Genomic DNA, 8,717 nt, shown 5'->3' on the forward strand with positions numbered 1-8,717 from the left:
ATGTTGAATGAATCATCAGTCCCTTGCATGTCTCTGCAGTGAAGCAAGTTGCCCTAGTCCCCCCTGCAGTGTCCAGTGACAAGGTAACATTCAGGGTTCAAGGCAAGAAGAGTGAAGGCTGTTGGGGGTCACAGAGAGCACCCAGGAGATGGCTTAGGAGTCTGTCTTGGTGACAGCACGTCTAGTTGGAACTAGGACAGGGAGGTTAGTGACTGACCTGTAGGGTCAAGGGACACTTCTGGGCAAAGTTGGGGGGTTGGGTGGGGGTGGATTATTGGTGGGGTGCTAGGGGAGGAAGGGCAGAGCACGCGCGCGCGCACCGCCCCCCCCACCCCCAACACATACATATCTACCCTACACGCACCCGCACGTACCAGCAGACGCTGCATTAGGAGAGACCAGAAACCAACAGACAGGGCCGGAGGAATGTCCAAGGAGGTGGGGAAAGGGCAGAGGGGGGAGGGGAGCAACACTCTTGGGTCCACAGCGCGCCTCCAGGAGGGGCCCAGGAGAAGGGCGCAAAGGAGATGCTCCCTGCACCCTCTGCCGCAGACCCCTCTGCCCCGGGCTGAAGCACCCTCTGGAGAAAGACGCTGGCCCGGGGGCCGAGGGAGGTGCGTCCCCCACCCCCCGCCGCCAGCTCCAGCTAAGCGGGTTGCTGCCTCCTCAGCAACTGCGGCGCCTCCACCTGCGCAGGAACCGCGCCGCCCTGCGCCGCCCGCCATTGGCTCGCTAAAAATGCCTCTCTAATCTGCGCGCATCTGTGCACGTCCCCCTCCCCGCCTCCCCACCCAGCTCTGACCTTCCTCCTTCCCGCAGCCCGGGCGAGATCCCTGAGACGCGGTAGCGGCGGCGGCGGGGGCAGCGCAACCTCCTCTTCCCCAAAGAAGTCGTCCCGGCTTGAGGCCGGGCCCCAGAAGCCCCGCTAGGCCCGGTGGCGCCGCCGATGGTGCTGAGCGCTCCTGCCCCCAGGTAGGGGGTCTGGCCCTTTGATAGAGGGTGTGGAGAGAGGGGGTCCAGTTACGGAGTGCATGCTGGAGGTGGGCGCAGAGACTGGCGTCTTCCCGGCGAGAGCACGAGGGAGGATTGGGTAGTTACCTGGCGAGAGGTGAGCGCATGGCCGAGGGTGCTTTGCAAGAGCTGGGGCTCGCGAGCATCCCATAGGCAATGCCAGGATGCCCCTACTGTGGGCCCCTGGGAGAGGGAGCTGGCGGCAGAGGCCTTTACCCACGGGAAAACGCAGGAAATGGGTTCCTTGGGAAGCTGAGACCCGGGCCTCTGGGGTCCGAATCTCTGGCCTGGGACATTCAGGTACCAGCAGGAAGGGTGAGCTGTTGCCACCTTGGTGCATAGGCTGTTTATGGATCAGAGTGGGCTGGAGAGAAACACAGCAGCTGATGCTCCCTGTGCCCTGTCTGATTTACAATTAAAGATATTTTCTTCTGTCCTTCTGCCCCTTCCCTCACAGCTGGGTTAGCAGAGAGGAGAGAGAGAAGGAGGTAAAGCTAAATGGCCGGCAGATACAGCAGAAGCTGTGGTCTTCCTGACTCTACCCTCCTCTCCAGGCCACTTGCTGCCTGTCGGAACTCTTTCTCTCCCTTATTTTTGTCTTACAGGAGGCCATGAAAAGAATAAAAGGTCATTAGGGTGTAAGTGACACAGTGGCAAACCTTAGGGCTTGGCCAGTATCAGCTTCAAGTCCCAACTGCCCCCCACCCCCACCTGCTCTGCACCCCACGTGCAGTGACACATGTGGCCGATTTTCTCTGGGCATAACCATAAATAACCCACATTGCCCTGGCTCTGGCACAGCAGGGTGCAGACATAATTGTCAATGATTTTGGAGGTTCTGTCCGTCACCTACCTGCCTTTCCATCACATGTCCAAATCACCACTCGCAAGCCACCCGCTCCAGGCAGCTTCTTTGTTACCCCAGGTGTGATCCTTGCCTCCTGCCCTGGGTTCTGTCAGTCTTGTGGTTTGGCTATTTATGTCTTGTCTGTTGCTGTGTAGACTGGAAGTGACTTCAGGGTAGGAATCTGTGCCTTCAGGGTAGGAATCTGATTTATCTGTCTTGGACCCTGCACCTGGCCAGGGTCTGGCACCAAGTAAATGTGGAAAAAGTGAATGAATGAACTTGAACTCTGGTGGCAACCTGAAAGAGGGGGATGAACCCCTTCTTGGGCTGTCCTTCCATCCCCCAGGACCAAAGTGCCACTGATACCGGACAACCCCATTTAGGCCCTTCCTAGACCTGGAATTGATAGGTAGCTGTGGCATCTTGAGATTAACGCTTCAGTCTCGATGTCTCCAGGGGGTCTTTTTGGGCTCCTGGTTTGAGTGCCCTGGCCTAGCCCAGGCTTGGTGGAAGGCCCTGAGTGAAAGTCTGGTCTTCCTGGGTTGGCACTTTCTTCCTAGGGTGCTCAGCTCAGACCAGGGATCTCTCTGTCCCAGCCCTTGGGAAAGTCCCGGTTAGCGTCAGGGAGTCTTGGAAGCCCCAAACCAGGCTGCCCTCAGTCTCTGGGTTCCTCATAGTGAGTGCTGAGCAAATCTCATGACTCCATTGTGTGGAGGAGCAAACCCAGGCCAGAAGAGGCTGCCATTAAGGGTTCTGGTGTCCGTGACAGACGTGGACATTCGCAGAGCTCTTTCCCAGTCCTTGTTGCTCCTTTGATAGCCATACTGATAAGACATCTGCAAGCTGTTTTTGTTCTCATCTTACAGAGGGGAAAACTGAGGCCCAGAAAAGGTCAGCAGCAGAACCAGGGGCAGCACTCGGTTCCTGGCTCTGAGTGCAGTGCTCTCTCCACTGCGCTTGAGGGAGCTGAGACAAGCCCCCAGACCCAGGTCAGAGTGTCTGGTTGTCCTAGAGCCCAGACGTTCCTCCTCTCTGGCTCTGTCCTGGCTCTTAGCAGTGGAGAGAGCAAGAAAGAGGTGCTTCAGGGGTAGAGGGAGATAGGCGGAGGGTGGTTTTGTTCTTGCAAGTGGTTGGCCCTGTTGGCCTTGAGGAAAGAGTGCAGTAGTAACAGTAAAAACTAACAGTACACAGCATTTGCCATGTGCCAGGTCTGTCCCAACTATTTTTAACTCATTCAGTCCTCACAGTAGCCCGATGAGGTAGGTACATTATTATCCCCATTTTACAAACAAGGAGGCTGAGGCACAGAGAAGTTATTTGTTCAAGATCACATAGTTTGAAAGTGGAGGAGCAAGGATTTGAACCTAAGCTCCAGAGTCCATGCTCTTGACCTATATTCCCTATTGCGAGATCAAGAGAGCTGTGGACCTACTTGCTGGGGACATGCTGGTCTCTGTGGAGATACAGGCTTCAGGTACTTCATGGCTAAAGTCCCTACATGGAAGGTAGTGTGTGCATGATTAAGTTTGACTGACAGTTGTGGATGCTCAGAATAATAACACCCATATCAATGGGTCTCACTGAGCAGGAGCGCAATCTTTGTGAGACGCACGTTTGAGTCTGTCACTCGCCTGCTCTGCATCCTTCAGTGGCTCTCATTGCCCTGAAGACAAAGTGTAGGCCCCCTGCCAGGGCTTTCTCTCCTTTCTCATCCTCCCTCTGCCTTCCAGCTGCTCGGAACTTTTCAATTCCTCAACTAAGTCATTCTTCTGTCACCTGCAGTCCTTTGCACGGGCTGTTCTTCCTGCCTAGAACACTCTCCCTCTTTCTCCCTACACATTCCTCACCCTCTGGGGTCACTGAGACTTCCCTTCCTCTGGGAAGTTTGGGCTTGGACTGGGAGCCTCCATCCTCATACTCTGCTCACCTCCCTTCACACAGTATCCTCGGGGGCTTTGGATTGTTGCCCCCCTGTGAAGTCCCTGGGGGCAAGGTCTGTGTCCTCGTTCCCAGCATCCCCAACACCTGGCACCCAGTAGTCATAGCTCATACTTGTAGAATGAGTGAGTGCATTTTGGTCCCGTCCTTACTTTCTCTCCTCACCAGTCTCGGGACACACAGCATGTTTCTTCTCCCAGTAGATTAAGAAACCATTCATAAATGTGTTCGTAACCCCCCAGCAGGGGCTAGCTGGTGGTAGAAGCCCTTCAGTGGAGAAGTGAAACTGCTTGTGGGCCTGGCAGGACAGGGGAGCGCATTTGGGGTGGGGGAGCTCGCTGATTTGGGGGTAGTCCTGGGGAAGCAGGTGGGAGCAATGGAGGACGAGTGGGGGTGCCAGGTGGATGGGGGCTGCTTGCTTTAGTTTTAGATTTTTCTTAAAGAAAAGCTTTTAATATTTTTTCCTCTTACCAAAGCGATACATGTTTGTTGTGGAAAATTTAGAATGTACTGGAAAGCCAAATAAAACCCATTAGCCAGCACCAGACCCGCCCACTGTGGGCACTTTGCAGCTGGTTTCCAGCCCAGTGGACTGGAGGCGGAAGGTGGGGACTGGAGACTGGTGGGGGCAGGTCAGGGTCCCAGGAAGTAGATGCAAGGATAAGTGTTCTTGGGAGGAGTGGTCCCCAAGCCTGGTCTGTGTTCGGCAGGAGAAGGAAGCAGGAAAGCCAGAGGGAGAAGCGGAGCTCTGGTGTAGACCTAACAGGACAAGACACCTCAGGGACCCATGGGGCGCTCTGGAGCTAGAGTGGCCCTTTAGAGCCGAATTTGCTTGGAAGGGTCAGGCCTTTAGACCTCAGCAGCCATCAGCACTGGGTATACCTTTGACAGACGGCTCTGCAGCAGCAGTAGCTCCTGAAAGGGCCGCCAGCCGCCGAGGGTCATGTGCCGACAGCACCGCCAACAGCTGGGGCAACCGATAGTGTTCAACCTCCAAAAGAGGACATACTTGTACTAAAAATTTCATTTGTTGTTTATCTGAAAATCAAATTTAACTAGATGTCTTCTATTTTTATTTGCTAAATCTGGCACCATGGACTGGGATGGGGAGGGGTAGAGAGTGGGGAGAGAGTGGAAGGGTCCTAATTTTCTTTTTCTTGTGTTGGGGGAGGGATAAAAGACACACTTGTTTGAATTTGACAGTTTTAAAAAAATAACATGTCCATTTTTAGAAATTAATGAGGCATTTCAAATTTTGCATCTGTAACTGCTTCTGTGTATTGTCTAGAGTGTAGCTCCCTATTTGTGGATTTTGGTTCCCTCATGCTGCTCAGAAATAATAAAATGATATACTTATTTATTCAAGAGGGCAAATGGAGATTTGATGATTAAGGGTGGAGTCACTAGGGTTAATCCACTCGAGAAATAAAAGTCATCATCATAATAAAGCCCTATGTGGCAGAGGGCGTGGGAGACTGGAACCCTCACATCAGACAGGGAGAGTAGGTCAGCTTTACCGTTTTGGCAATAGCGATTAAAGTTTTGACCCAGCAGTTCCTTGTCCAGGGATTTCTCCTGCAGGCACCCCTTTAGTAGGATGCAAAGAGACCTGGGTGGGGATGGTCAGTGCGGCCAAGCTAAATGTCCATTAGGAGGGCTATAACATAATTAGGACCTCTCCAGAAGATGTGATTTTAGGCAGCTGTTCCTTCTTTCATTTGGTCAGTGAATCTCGACAGAATGTCTTCTGTGTGCCAGGCACCATTTTAGGTGCTAGGGACATTGAGAAAAAAGAACAGGGCAGAGCTTAATACCTGGCTAGAAAGGCAGAACGTATTAGCAAGTTAAAGCAAGTCACGTTACAGAACAAGGTGTTTAGTATGATCCCATTAAAAAATACACATATGTATTTCTATATTCATGTTGCATAAAAATGTCTAGAAGGCCACAGATCTGAAGGTTAGATCTGAAGGTTAGCAGAGCTTACCTCCGGGGGCAGGTAATTGGGAGGCTGAGTGCAGGCAAGATAGGGAGTGTTTGCTGTGTATTTCAGCACCCTGTGCTGTTTGTATTTTATACAACAAACATCATTCCTCATAAAAACAATTAAAATTACACTTGATGATACCTGAGATTTTTCTTAGCAATCTAAAAAAAATGAGCATTTAAATGGCATTTCCCCCATGACGGCATTTGAGTCAGATGCTGCCACTGGGTTTGAAGAGTTTTTATTTGTGATTGGTTTCTTGTTTCTCCTTTCCTCCTCTTCTTGATCCTGGGGTGGACAAAACCTGCCAGGATGAGAAAGCGGGGAAGGTAAGTCTGGGTGTCAGGAGGGCTGCAGAAGGAGCATTGCAGAAGCCAAGTATCCATGAAAGTGGTGACTGAGCACCCACAGTGTGCATGACACTGGGGTGTCCTGTGGGGGGCACAAAGGAGGGAGGCAGGCCCTGGAGACAGTTCCAGGGAGCCCAAGGGGGTCTGAAGTCTACCGACACAAACAGGCACTGTTCCGTTTATCCATATTTATTACCTCACTTGGCCTTCTCAGTAACTTATGAGGTTACCCCCATTTTACAGATGTGGAAACTGAGGTTAAGTGACTTACCTGAGATCACACTGCAAGTAAGTGTCTGAGGCAGGATTCACACCCGTGCAGCCTGGATTCAGAGGCTGTGCTTTTAACCTCTGTGCCCCAGCACCTCTGGTTGGGGAGTGGAGATGATCGCTTCCCTTAGAGTGCAGGCAGGTGTGCTCCCAGAGGCAGGGTGGTTGGTCATGGAAGGTCTTCTGCGGGAGGTAGACCTGGAAGGAAAGGATGGTAGATTTAGAGAGATGGAAGGTGCCTTCCAGGCAGAGTGACAGCAGGAACAAACATGCAGAAATTGGAATATGAGAGCTGGGCATAGGGGCTGGGGAGGGAATTAGCTCAGGAACACGAGGAAGTGAGAAATAAGGCTGGTGGAGCAAATGCCAGATATTTTAGATGACTGGACTCTTTGGACTTGCTGGGGCAGGTGGCCCAGGGCTCTCCCAGCTCCTCGCAAAGCCTGGCTGAGGCCTAGCGTCCCTCAGCCCAACCTGGGCCTTCCCCAGGGCCACACACTCTACCCCTGGCCTGCCTGGGTCCAACCTTAATCAAATGCCAGAGAAGATACAGCTGAAGTGGGGTAGGAGTATGAGCTGAGGATTGGGAGGCCCAGGGTGGGTCCTAGCCCTGATACTGACTCACAGAGGGACCTTGGGCCATTCAATGCCTTCCCTTGGACTTGGTTTCTTCTTCTGTCCTTTACTTTTAAACTTTTTATTGTGGAAAAATATAAGCCTTCCTAAAAGTAGAGGGAATTGTAGAATGAACAACCATGTACACATTAGTCAACTTCAACTGTTATCTACTTGTGGTCAGTCTTGTTTCATTTCTGCCCCCTACCCCCACCACATAATAATTCATACTAAATCCCAAGCATCATTTCATCGCAAATATATCAAGTTGTATCTCTAAAAGATAAAGATTTTCCCTACCAAATCACTACACCATTATTATTTTTTAAAATTTTAATTAGTTTCAAGTATACAGTGTATTGGTTATACATCTATATATTTTGTAAAAACGATCCCTCCCATTGCTCCTCCCTCCCCTGACCCTCCACCTAGCCAATGTATTCATTCTAATTGTATTCCCCATGCCGTGCTCCCCGTCCCCGTGTCCATACATCAGCTACCAATTTGTACTTCTTTAACCTTCACCCTGTTCTCCCAGCCCCCCAAACTCCCCTCTGTCCACCAAATTGTCCACTATATTTGTGAGTCTGTTTTTGATTAGTTTGTTCATTTTATTCCTTAGATTCCCCATATAAGTGAAATCATATAGTGTTTATCTTTCTCAGTCTGATTTAAATACCTTCTAGGTCCATCAGAGCAATATGTTTTTCCATCCCCTTCCTTTTAGTCTGTGTCTTTTAATCTGAAGTGAGTCTCTTATAGGCAACATGTAGGGGTCTTGTTTTCCTTTCCATTCATGCACTCTTGGTTGGAGCACTTAATTCTTTTCCATTTGAGGTACTTATTGATAGGAATATAGTTGTTACCTTTCTTTATTCCTGTTTTCGATACATGTTTCTTCCTTCTTAAAGAAGTCCCTCCAACATTTCCTGTAATTCTGGCTTGGTGGCGATAAATTCCTTCAGCTTATTTTTGTCTAGGAAGCTCTTTATCTGTCCTTCAGCTCTAAATGATAGCTTTGCTGGATAAATTATTCTTGGTTGTAGGTCCTGGGTCTCCACCCTGTTGAATATTTTTTGCCAAGCCCTTCTGTCTTGCATAGTTTCTTTTGAGAAATCTGCTGCCAGTCATATGGGTGTTCCCTTATAAGTAACTATCTGTTTTTCTCTTGCTGCTTTTAATATTCTTTCTTTGTATTTAACCTTTGGCATTTTAATTATGATGTGTCTTGATGTAGGTCTCTTTGGATCCCCGATTTTTGGAATTCTCTGAGCTTCCTGGGGTTTTATGTCCATTTCCTTCACCAGGTTAGGGAAGTTTTCCATCATTATTTCTTCAAACAGCTGTTCAACATCTTGATTTTCTTCAGGTACGCCGATCAAATGGATATTTGGACCCTTAATAGTGTCCCATATGCTCCTTAAATTATTTTTATAGTCTTGGCATCTTCTCTTTTGCCATTCTGATTGAGTGTCCTTGGCTTTCCCATCCTCTATATAGGTCATTTGATCCTTTTCTTTATTCACTCTGTTTATTCCTCTGTTTATTCCATTTAATATACCTCTCATCTCAGATAATGTGTTCTTCATTTCAGGCTGGTTCCCTTTTATAATTTCCATTTCCATTTTTTTGTTTTTTTTTATCTCTTTGTTGAAGTTCTCACGGAATTTATCTACACTTTCCAAAAGTTCATTGAGCA

At 49.6% G+C, this 8,717-nt stretch overlaps 1 protein-coding gene across 1 annotated transcript in view; it reads left to right on the top strand.

The window, feature by feature from the left end:
- Nucleotides 1–771: 771 nt before the first annotated feature.
- Nucleotides 772–8,717, top strand: part of PACSIN1 (protein kinase C and casein kinase substrate in neurons 1) — a 58,103-nt gene continuing 50,157 nt past the window's right edge. Inside the window, exon 1 of the mRNA XM_011373492.1 lies at nt 772–972. The gene's annotated coding sequence lies outside the window, so the exon portion shown is untranslated. The remainder of the gene's footprint in view (nt 973–8,717) is intronic.

The sequence above is a fragment of the Pteropus vampyrus genome, unplaced genomic scaffold (genome assembly GCF_000151845.1).
Source record: "Pteropus vampyrus isolate Shadow unplaced genomic scaffold, Pvam_2.0 Scaffold225, whole genome shotgun sequence".
Taxonomy (NCBI): domain Eukaryota; kingdom Metazoa; phylum Chordata; class Mammalia; order Chiroptera; family Pteropodidae; genus Pteropus; species Pteropus vampyrus.